This window comes from Neophocaena asiaeorientalis, unplaced genomic scaffold (genome assembly GCF_003031525.2).
Source record: "Neophocaena asiaeorientalis asiaeorientalis breed wild unplaced genomic scaffold, Neophocaena_asiaeorientalis_V1.1 scaffold30, whole genome shotgun sequence".
Taxonomy (NCBI): domain Eukaryota; kingdom Metazoa; phylum Chordata; class Mammalia; order Artiodactyla; family Phocoenidae; genus Neophocaena; species Neophocaena asiaeorientalis.
Genome location: NW_020174923.1, coordinates 14,163,095 through 14,175,106, shown reverse-complemented (window position 1 = coordinate 14,175,106; position 12,012 = coordinate 14,163,095). Strand labels below are relative to the sequence as shown.

Here is a 12,012-nt window from a genome sequence, read left to right as displayed (position 1 = left end):
GCTCTGAAAGGTAAAATTATCAGCAAGGTAGAATCTACCACATGGTCCTCTTTGCATGGAATTCACCTTAACAAACATCTGCTTGGTCTACTACACCTGCCAGGGGCGAGGGTCTCCTGTTTTAAAATCTGTCTATGAAGAAAAATCATTGCCCCTCAATCTGGCAGGCAGAGTCCTAAGGTGAAATAACCTGCCCTCTGCTCCTTCCATCATAATTGAAACACTTCCCGTCAGCCTTCCATGATCAGGGCACACACAGTGAATCTCTCATAGGGTTTTCTTTTGGAGCCAGGTATACCCACACTACTTTGCTCTATTCTAACCCTCCCTCCGCCAGGTCATATTTACTTGGCTGTGCTGTTAAGGTTTCCAGGGCACGGAGCCATCACCTGCACACCCTCCGACAGGGGCATTCTCAACCAGCTCTGCTGCTAGCTCCCACTTGGAGTTCCTAGGCTCCACTTCGGTGTCGACACTGCTGCTAAGTCACCCAGGTCTCTGAGGTCTCTGGTTCTGCAATTTTCCTGTCTCCTTAATATTCAGCTTAAAGCCTTCTTTTTTTTTTTTGCGTTACGCGGGCCTCTCACTGTTGTGGCCTCTCCCGTTGCGGAGCGCAGGCTCCGGACATGCAGGCTCAGCGGCCATGGCTCACAGGCTCAACCGCTCCATGGCATGTGGGATCTTCCCAGACCGGGGCATGAACCCGTGTCCCATGCATCGGCAGGCGGACTCTCAACCACTGCGCCACCAGGGAAGCCCAATCAGCTTAAAGCCTTCTTAACCAGGTTTGCAAGTCTCCCAGAAAACATCACTCTGGCCTCCATGAAATACCTCCCCTCTGGTTATCAGAGGCTCTGGTCTAGGGAACCAGACCCTTCCTTCCAAAAATAAAAACAAAAACAAAAACAAAAAAACGTGTTGCCTAGGAAACCAGCTAGAGACATCCCATATCAGTTTTCTCTTTCAGAATCACAAGTTGTAGAAGAAATTTAACCACTGTCTCTGCCAAGTCCTTCCATTTCCTATTCAGAAATTCAAAGTTTCTGGTGAAGACCCAGGTTTCTCCTACGAGTCCCTCCCACATGACAGGAGGATCTGATGAGCACCAGCAGAGTCCTCCCCTCAGCTAGAAGTCGGCTCAGGAAGAGGGCAAGTCTCACCTGCTGCAGGGCCAGGTCTACACACAGCTGCCTCCATTCTTCCCAATAGCTGTAAGTCTCTTCCCCGCCAAGGCACAACTAGAATTCCCTCCCACTGCAAATATGAACAGGGCAGAATCCTGACTCTCTAGAAAGAGAGGAAGACTACTACATCCCTGAGACTTCCCTGGTGGCGCAGTGGTTAAGAATCCGCCTGCCAATGCAGGGGACACAGGTTCGATCCCTGGTCCGGGAAGATCCCACATGCTGAGGAGCAACTAAGCCCATGCACCACAACTACTGAGCCTGCACTCTAGAGCCTGCGAGCCACAACTACTGGGCCCGTGTGCCGCAACTACTGAGCCCATGCGCTCTAGGGCCCGTGCTCCACAACAAGAGAAGCCACCACAATAAGAAGCCTGCGCACCACAAAGAGTAGCCCCTGCTCGCCACAACTAGAGAAAGCCCACGCAGAGTAGCAAAGACCCAATGCAGCCAAACATAAGCAAAATTTTTTTAAAAAGACTACTACATCCCTGACTGTGGGCTGCATATGGAAGACTCTAACCCTGAGGTCTCAAATTGGAGACCCGTGCTACTAAGGACACACACTCAGTAAGGGTGATGCCTCCTGAGGGCTGGGATAGGAAGCCAGACAGGAGGGCCACCCTTGCAACTTCACAGGCAAATGCCTTTCAAGTCTGTGACAAGGGCACAGACATACTTCTCTTGTAAGACAGTGCTAAGCCCACTGGACAGCTCCAACAATAGATTCCCAAAGACTCTCCCCTGACCCCCACCCCGGCCAGTTCCCTTCCCAGGTTATTCTACTCTAAAAACTATTCAATCCTTCCAATAAATCCAAGTTTTTTTTGCGGTACACGGGCCTCTCACTGTTGTGGCCTCACCGGTTGCGGAGCACAGGCGCCGGACGCGCAGGCTCAGCGGCCATGGATCACGGGCCCAGCCGCTCCACAGCATGTGGGATCTTCCCAGACTGGGGCACGAACCCGTGTCCCCTGCATCGGCAGGCGGACTCTCAACCACTGCGCCACCAGGGAAGCCCTAAATCCAAGTTTTAAAGAGCATTCTTCAAGTTCCTCCTTGTTCCCAATGTGCTTGCATTCACTCACTCATTCATTCATTCACCCAGTAACCATTTAAGAAGCTTGTACAATGGGTCAGATACTGAGCTAGGCACAGGGTATATAAGAATGAGCAAAATCGACAAGGTCCCTGCCCTCCTGGAGGAAGGGGAAAAGCAGATGTCTCCTAAAGAATATGTCACAACAACAGTGAGAAGTGCTGTAAAGGACAAAAGAGAAAAGGGGAGCGAGGTGAGGGGTCAGAGCTGTTTCCTGAAGAGGGAGCAGCAAGGTGGCTCAGTTCCTGAAAGGCAGAGCTCCCTTCCAGCTGGGAGTGGAAGGGTGCCTAGACTATAATAAACCAGGGGGAGAGAGGCACAGGCCCAGGCTGAAGCAGGAGGCAGGAGTGGCTGGATCACGCAGCACTTTTCAGACCAGGTTCAGAATGTGGCTCTTATCCTGGGAGCAACTGGAAGCCTTCCTAGGGTTTTGAGCAAGGACATGGCATGATTATATTGGGAATTTTTTTTTTTTTTAAGAAGATGTTGGGGGTAGGAGTTTATTAATTAATTAATTTATTTTTGCTGTGTTGCGTCTTCGTTTCTGTGCGAGGGCTATCTCTAGTTGTGGCAAGTGGGGGCCACTCTTCATCGTGGTGCGCGGGCCTCTCACTATCGTGGCCTCTCGTTGCGGAGCACAGGCTCCAGACGCGCAGGCTCAGTAGTTGTGGCTCACGGGCCTAGTTGCTCTGCGGCATGTGGGATCCTCCCAGACCAGGGCTCGAACCCGTGTCCCCTGCATTAGCAGGCAGATTCTCAACCACTGCGCCACCAGGGAAGCCCGGGAATTCTTAAGACACCACTCTGGCTGCAGAGGGGTGAAGAGATTAGAAAGGAGAGGAAGCAGCTGTGGGGAGAGGAGGGAGGCAGCTGCTGCAGTCTTCGAAGCCAAAAGATGGTAGTTTAGACTAGAGTGGTGGCAGTGAAGTTGGCGAGAAAGAGAACCATTCAAGAGACGTTTAAAAGATGAAAATAACAGCACTTGGTAACGGATGAGATAAAAGCCAGCTTACATTTGCAGTGAAGACAAATGTCAACTACCTCCAGGAGAAAGTACTGGCTGTATATACTCTGCAGCTCACTGGTATTACACATACTTTCTTTGGCAACTATTTTTCAAATTTCTAGACAAATTTAAAGCTCTTCTTATTTGCTCTTAAACCTATTCTTAAAAACCGTCATCCATTTTTGAAACACATTTATTGAGCATCTACTATGTGCTGGGGATAGAAAGGTGATCAAGATAGCCAGGCCCTTGGCATGTCTCCTCTGAGCCTCTAAACCCCCCTGGCAATGAATGCAACTCCCAAGGCTGAGGTCACTCTACCTCCAGAAACCTTCACATGAGTCACTCAACAGACTCCCATCTACCTCTGAGAGACCCTCCACAATGCAACAGCAGCACAAGCAGGGAGATTCACTCCTTATTTCATAAGATCTGAGCCCCAGGAGACATCCCGCATCAAATCTAACTTCTCCAGGTGTCTGAGCTGCCAAAACCTTGCTCTTACAGGAAGACAATGAACCCCAAGAAGCAGTTCTTCCTTCTACATAATCAAACTCCTTTTCTCTAAAATGTACTGAGTTTGGGACCTACATGTGAACTGTGCTGTTCCATTTGATGCCCAAATTAGTTTGTGCTGGATTTTATCCTACCATAGAGATTGAACAGTGTAGCTCCAGGGTTTACAAAACCATCAATGTGGCCACATAGAGCTATTTAACTGAAAATTAACTAAAATTAAAACTTCAGTTTCTCAGTTGCACTAGCCACCTTTCAAGTATTTGATAGTCACATGCGGCTAGTGGCCACCATATTGACGGCACAGATGTAGAGGTGCTGCTACAGGGTTCTTTGCTGTTTGATTTGAATTTCCCCTTAAAAAAAAAAATACACAAAAGTTTAACATATGGAGACTTTCAACATATTAACTGTGTTCCCCTCGATTTTATAAGTGAATGCTATAATCTGAATTTAAGTTAACATGAACCACAAAAATAGTGCTTTTTAGTTAGTTTCATAGTTAGGGCTTTGTGTATATTTTATTTGTCAGGAATGTTGAAGATAAAACCTTGTGATTCCTTGTGAGGAAGAAAGGGACCATGATTTTACAAGCCAATGTGGACAGAGACTGTTTTACTCTTTGTACATATACCCTACACATTGTCCAATATAGTTGATATTCTCAGTAAATACACAGATTAATTGGTAATCTAATTTTGTGCCTACTTTTCATAATCAAGTCTATAAGGGGCTTGCAAGAAATGTTCATTTCAGATTTGGAATTTCAACTACTAACACCAGTCCTGTAATGATGCAACATGCAGGAGTTTTTTCTCTCGAACCATATCTACCATGTGATTTTATATCCCAAAGATACATTTATATTGTGACAGAAAATCCGCCAACAATGCTTCATATGTGAAACTATCTCGGAACAAGATTAGCAAAATGTTACTGAAACTGAGTGACAGAAACACGAAGCTTGTTATGTTATTCTTTCCTTTCGTGTATTCAAAATCTTTTTTCCTGAATAATAGATCTTTTTTAAAAAAAGGACTAATGCAATTATATACAAATTCAATCGGTTCTAACAAATATTCTGTAGGGTAATTATAAACTTTGATATGGCTGGGTTCATAGTATTTTACCAAACCTCCCAAGCCAGGTCAAGAACTAACAAAGCCAGTGACTTGTTTTATGAAATTCTCCTCCTGTGTGACCGGAGGTGGGATGGTTATGAGAAAGCACCACACCATGTCCCTTCAGGTGGGTTCTTCTTTCAGCAACTCGGAGCCATCATGCTTGATCACCTGGTAATAAGGCCACTGGCCTCTGCCTCCTCTTATCAGAAAAAAAAGACTAAAAATCCACTTCCCACAGCCCAACACTAAAGCAGACACCTGCAGACAGAGGAACAATGCTTCCGGTCCACCCTGACTTCAAGGTGAGCCCTGCACCCACCGCCCAGGTGCCGGCTGACGGTTAGCACGTTACAGGCTGTCCCACACTGAGCCACAGTAAGATGCCTCCAGCGGACTCCAGTGGACGTGCACAGGAGCCACTTCAGTCCTACCTACTGCCCTGTGGTTTGCACACAGAATGATGGGAAATGTGGACCCAGAACAGAAGCTCATCCCCTCCAGGCCAAGTTCCCCACCGCCTGTGAGTCAGCAAACCCTTGTAAGAAATTCCTAAGGTGCCTCAAGCAGTGTCCGGCTCTGAGCCCCAGCCCCTCCCCTCTGCTCTGTGATGCACCTGCCCCTCCCATCTTCATCCCCTCCTCTCAGGCCCTCCTCCCCTGAAGCCAGACTTGCCACACACTGCTCCCTCCCTTGAGGTGCTCTTCCCAACACTCCCAGTTGCTGGCCTCCCTCCCTTTATTCTTTCTCAGGGCCTGTTCTTTTTCCTCAGAGGAAGGAGACTTCGCGCTTATCACAATTTAATATATATAATGCACACGTCTGCTGACTTGTTTATTGTCTAGACTACGTAATGTGCTATGTGTCGGCAGGGAACACATCTGTTTTGCTCCCCATTGGATTTCCAATGCCAAGCACAATGCTTGGCTCCAGCAGACGCACAGATACTTGTTTAATGAGTGATAATCACAGTTCAGTCAGTCCTTTCAGCGGAAAGATTTTTAAATTTTATATTTCAAGCCCCACATGATATACAGAACCATCTTGAGGAACACTGCTTAAAAAACAACATTAGGTGTAAGAAAGGACTTAAAATTGAGTAAGAGAACTGGCCAGCTTATGTCAGCTTTAAGTAACAAACGTGAAATGAAACTCTCATGAAATGCCTATTGTGATTCTGAAAGGTTATTTGCGGGAGCAATCCAAGCAGTGGGTTTAAATCTCAAATCCTAAATAAGGTGGTGACTGAAGAGGGCTCCTCTTGCCCAGTTCCATTCTCAACTGTTAGGATAAGCCAGGAGGGGCTCAGTGTGTTAGTTCCAATCATCGTCTTGGGGGTAAAGCCCTTAGAACCAATCTTCCAAGCAAACCCAACAGACAAAGGTTACCTCGTTGTTTCAAAGCCCACCCTGTTCCCCACCCCACCAGCTTCCTCACAGAAAGGTCAGATTCTTCTCTCAACAGTCCCACCTGTGCTCACAGTGACCTGGCCTGTGGTTTTGTTCACCAAAGAAAAACCAAAGAGGACTTAAGTCTTCTGCAACTCCCATAGAGTTCGTCCTTAGGTTTAACAAAGTTCTCCCAATACGCAGCAGATGTTCTGAATGAGAACTCAGAATTTAAACAGGGGTCAGTACACAATAAAAGACTAGGAATGCATGACCCCAAAGCAGAGGAAAATCTCACTTTTTAAACTGGTAAAACTTCCAGGGCACATGGCTTCAGAAGATTCCAAAATGAGGCAGGGTGCATCTGAAACAACCACAGAACTCATATTGGGGAGCAACATAAGCTTGAGTTCTAGTCCCAGCTATAAGCCCTTGTCCTTGCTGTGTGATCTTGAACAAGTTACTTAACTTCTCTGAACCTCAGTTACCTCATCTTAAAATAAGATTGACACTAGTCTCTACTACTCATAGGATGAGGTTTAAAAGTAGGAACGGTACGCACAGTAATTCTCCATAAATGATGGTTACTCATATGGTTATCACCCACCCGTTCTTTTCTCTTTACAAAAGCGCTAGCACAAACATCGACCTGAGACTTCAGACTCATTTCCTTTCAACCATTTAATTTCTCAGATCCTTAGATTCATAAACTCACATAATCTATGACACTGTATTGGAGTGAGTGTGGGGGAGGAGACTAAGAAATCAAGTCCTCATTTTGGAAGAGACCCTCAAGATCCAGAATAGGGAAATGATGTGCCCAAGACACACATAATAACAGGATAAACCCCCAGGACTGGAAACAGGTCTCTTAATACCAACTGCAGTGCTCTCTCTAGCTCACTCAGAAACCCAGGGTTTCTGTGATTTCATGACCTCCTATCATCCCTCTGATGAATGGCACCTCACAGACACTTCACACAATGCAATTAAGCATTACAAGGAGTTTGGCAAGAGGCAACATGGAATCTTGCATAGAACCTTGAGGTGCTTTAAAATTCACGTATAAGAGTATTCACATCAGCCTACATTTCCAAACTTCTTATAACAATAGTTATTTTTTTATTTTTATTTTTTTTGTGGTACGCGGGCCTCTCACTGCTGCGGCCTCTCCCATTGCGGAGCACAGGCTCTGGACGCGCAGGCCCAGCATCCATGGCTCACGGGCCCAGCCGCTCTCCGGTACGTGGGATCCTCCCGGACCGGGGCACGAACCTGCGTCCCCTGCATTGGCAGGTGGACTCTCAACCACTGCGCCAGCAGGGAAGCCCACGATAGTTATTTTTAACTTGGGATTTAAAGTTGACAAAGAACTCAATGAACAGGCAGGACAAAGGGAGCTGTCTGTCCACGGCTGGTTAGCTCCTGAAGTCAATGCTTCTCACGCAGACAAGAGTCAGCCAAAGGACAGAGCTTCACGCAAACTGAAAAACGTTCCTCCAGCCCACAGACCATGGATTACTGCCTGGGCTCCAAGTGGCAAATCTTACGAGATGCTCCCTAGCTTTTCCCCAGAGCCACCTACCAGTTAACCATACGTTCTGTCATCCGACAGGAGCAACTGTTACTGGGTGCTCACGCTGTGCCAGACACACGAGTGACTTCATGTAATCCTCACAACTACCGATAAAGAATGTACTACCGTGGTTCATATGACCTAGAACCCCACTGACTATGACACCATTATTTTACGTACGAAAAAGGGAGTTACTGCCAACTACAACTTAAGACCTCATAGATTATAAGATACTTTTCAGAAATGTTAAGATGAGACAAACTGTACTGTCTTAGCATTGTTGAAATGTGAATATTGTCCCACTTACAGATAAAGAAACTGAGGTACACAGAGAGAGAAAATAATTGCCCAAAGTCACGGAGCTGATAAGTGGAAGCATTGGGATACATACCTGGTAAGTCTGGTCAACTTTTCATGGCAGTAAACTCAGATTTCTTGAGAGCCACATGAATTATCCAAAAACACACCGGGCAGAGAGGCAGGACACGATGGTGCTAACTCTTGTTCCACCATGAGCACATTAACTGCGGCAATTCTCTGGACTTCTCTGAACCTGACCTTTCATGTGTCCAAGAAGGCACTGTGCTAGACTATAATAAACGGCCATCCTTCTTCTGGGAAAAGCAATGTGGTACCATGGAAAAAGCACATTTGGAATCAGAAAGTCATAGACTGAAATTCTTGTTCCAGAGAATTCCCTGGCGGTCCACTGGTTAGGATTCTGTGCTTTCACTGCCGAGGGCCTGGGTTTAATCCCTGGTGGGGGAACTAAGATCCCGCAAGCCGTGTGGTACGGCCAAAAAAATAAAATCTTGTTCCACTATCTAACCAGCTTATTGCCCTGGGAAATTTACTGAACTGCTCTGAGCCTGTTTCCTCTCCTGTAAATTGAGGCTACCAGCATCTAGCTCACTTAGAGGGCTGCTCAAGGACGGGAAAGGATATATATACAAACAGAGAAAGCAGCACATGGCAGAGCTGGAATTCAACAAATGCTCTTTTCTATACTAGCCACCTTCTGCTTTGGGACAGAATCAAGGAACAAACAATTCCCTGTGACCTCAGCAATTCCCAAGTGGGACACTCAGGAGAGAATAAGGATTAGACAGGAGAAAGCAGACCCTGAGGGACACTCAGGCAAAGAAAATGAACTGGAAGCACCTGGAGGACAGGGACAGCTGATGAACTTCCAAACGTCTCAATAAACTAACTGACAGGGGAAAGGGAAAAAAAGAGACAACTTAACACTATCAAAAGACACTGGTCAATAGATATGAGGATGAAGAGATACCAAACCTGACACAGAAAACCAGTCTTGGAAGATTCAGTTTGATACCAAAAGTGATCTACAGCAGGAAGAATTTCCCCATTGTTCTGTTTTGTTCTTACTTAATATTCTGTGCATTTCTCCCCTTTCTTTCTTCAAGAGCTTCAGAAAATCCTCAGAAGAGCTTTGACTCGGAGGGAAGGTGAATCATATGGATGTAGAAACAAATTCTTGACCTGTTTCTTTCTCCATCATACCCATAATGCCTCAAAGTTTCTGGCACACAGCCAACTCTCAACAAAAATTAGTTGAGTGAATATTTTTTGACTACATGTCATTTCACTTGTTCACAAAACATCCTATATATTTATTCTACCTAAAAGCCTAATAATCTTTCCTACTTCTTTTCCAGAAGCATTCTAAAACCATAATCTCTAATACACAAACGATACACTTGGCGAAAGCTATTTCTCCAGTCCTCTCACATGATGACATTCTACCCGCTCTTCAAACCTCCAACAAGGTCCAGCCCCCTCAGCCCCACCAAACCCCTGCACTTTCTCTTCCCCCTCCTCTGTCCAGCCCTCGGGTGCCTTGGCAGTTGTCTCAATTACCACCATCATCTGAACTGAATCAGTTTGTTAATCTCCTTCCTCTCAGGCACAGCACCTTTCCTGGAGATAAATCTGCAGGCAAGTCAAGTTCACCCACAGTCCTCCATACACCCCCTACCCATCCCCATCCCAGCCTTCCCTGACACTCCCAGAGAGGCCCAGTGGGTAAAAAAAAAAAGGCAAAAATCCCACCCTACCCCCATCACCTCAGGAGGCTGCTTGTTTTCCATAAGTTTAGACCAATCACCAACTTTTAGAAGAATTTCAAAGAATACTGAAATGATTTAACGGTTGGGTAAGAGCTGATAGAAATGGCACTTTTGCTCTTTCAATACCTCCTAGGAGATAAGCTTCACTGTGTCACTGAGCTCTAAACTCACAAACCTAGACTCCTGGGAATTCCCTGGCAGTCTAGTGGTTAGGACTCTGTGCATTCACTGCCCAGGGCCCTGGTTCCATCCCTGGTCTAGTAACTAAGATCTCACAAGCTGTGCATCGGAAAAAAAAAAACCCACAAAAACCTAGATTCTGCAAACACTCCCTATCCCAGAGTTCAAGGATCATTTGCCCCTCCGTTTTTCCTTGTTGGTTTCCATATAAAAGTCACTCATTGTTTCCCTTCCAGCTTACATCAGGCTCCTGAAAGGACTCCTTTAAATCCTTTGATGAAAACCATCAAAACATGCGAAAGGCTGGTTCTTTTCAATTCCTGTGCAGAGGAGCCCTGGTGTCAAGAGCTAGAACTTCAAACATGAATATGGCACCACCCCTGTCTTCATGGAGCCCACGCTTTTCCTCCAACTCTGAAAAAGTATGCCCTCCCTGGGAAGCGTCAATTAAGACGTAGTGACAAAGTACTTCACAGCTTTGGAGGAAGAGCGAGGGTGGAAACAGACTTTGCCCTTACATTGGCTGCCGTGTAACCATAACAACAGATGGTTTAAGTAACCATCAACCCACCTAGGGGCTAAGTTTTCCAAAAACCATTTTCAAAAGGGGAAAACTCCCCTGCACCGACTCCCGCGTCAGCCATGCATTCTGGGCAGCGTGCGAGGCGGAGCTGAAGCCGACGGTTCAGTCCATCCCCGGTCCCACCGCTTCATTCGTGTGCTCCCCGGCAGCACAACCTCCGCCGTCACACCCGAGCTCTGGGGCACGGCACCTGGCATTAGGCCTCAGCCCAATGTCACTTGTTAACCTTCCAAACCCCCGGCTTTCGGGACGCCGCCGCCTCAGGTCTAAGGCACGCAAACCACCCACTGCCACCCACGATTTCCAGGAGCTAGAGAAAAACAACCCGAGGCGCAGAGAGCCTCTAAAATATCCGCGTAAAAGTAACTGCGGTTCTCGACTTCCAGGCATTTCGCAACGTGAGCGCTGGGGGCGGCAGGAACCCGGGGCCCCATTCACAAAATTACAAGCTGTTTTCCCTTAGTTTGCTTGTGGACGGTCCTCCCCGGACGGGGCCAAACCCGGAGCCCGTGGACCGCAGGCTGCGGGGACCGGCCGGAGGGCACCTCCGGCGGGGTCAAGCCCACACCGCCCCACACCGCCCCAAAGGAAAGAAGGGTGCGCCCGGGGGCGTCGCGGGTAGGCGCCCCTGTCAACTTAACCTAGACCGTGACAGCGGGGCGGGGCCCTGTGGGGCCCGGCCCCCCGCGCCCCGCCGCACCAACGGCCGCCGGCCCCCGACCGTACCCCGGAACCTGAGGAGCCTGAGCCTTCTCGGCGGGCGTTCCCCCCACCGCCCCACCCGGCCCCGGGAGCGCTCACCCCGGATCCACTGGCTGCCTCATTGTACTGCGCCGGCGCCCGTGCTCCACGGCCGCCGCAGCTCCCGCTACGGCTCGGGATCGGGCCACAGTACTGCCGCCAGCCCGCCCCCGGGCCACCGGCCGCCCCGCCCCGCCGGCGGACCCGCCCCGCACCCGCGGCCGCCGCCGCCAACCAGAGGGCGGCGGGGGCGGAACAGGCCGCGCGCCAGGCCCGGCCAATCCAGCTCTCTACAAGTGCGCCGAGGAGCGGCCGCGGAAATGGCCGGGCGATTGGTCAGGTCTGTTAAAGGGGCCGCCGCCCATGGGGCTGGGGAGAGGGGCGGCGGCGGGGTTACCAGGGAGAGAGCCTGGTGTGGGAGAGGTAGGAGCTTCTCTTCTCTCCCAGCCTTGCAGCAGCGCTCTCCCCAGCGCTTTGCATATTAATTTCCTCTTCCTGCAGCCTAGCAACAAGTGGAGACAGAACCTA

At 48.4% G+C, this 12,012-nt stretch overlaps 1 protein-coding gene across 3 annotated transcripts in view; it reads right to left on the bottom strand.

The window, feature by feature from the left end:
- Positions 1-11,657, bottom strand: part of TEX2 (testis expressed 2) — a 108,122-nt gene extending 96,465 nt beyond the window's left edge. For all 3 annotated transcript variants that reach the window (XM_024760746.1, XM_024760748.1, XM_024760749.1), the window contains exon 1: positions 11,545-11,657. The gene's annotated coding sequence lies outside the window, so the exon portion shown is untranslated. The remainder of the gene's footprint in view (positions 1-11,544) is intronic.
- Positions 11,658-12,012: the final 355 nt, after the last annotated feature.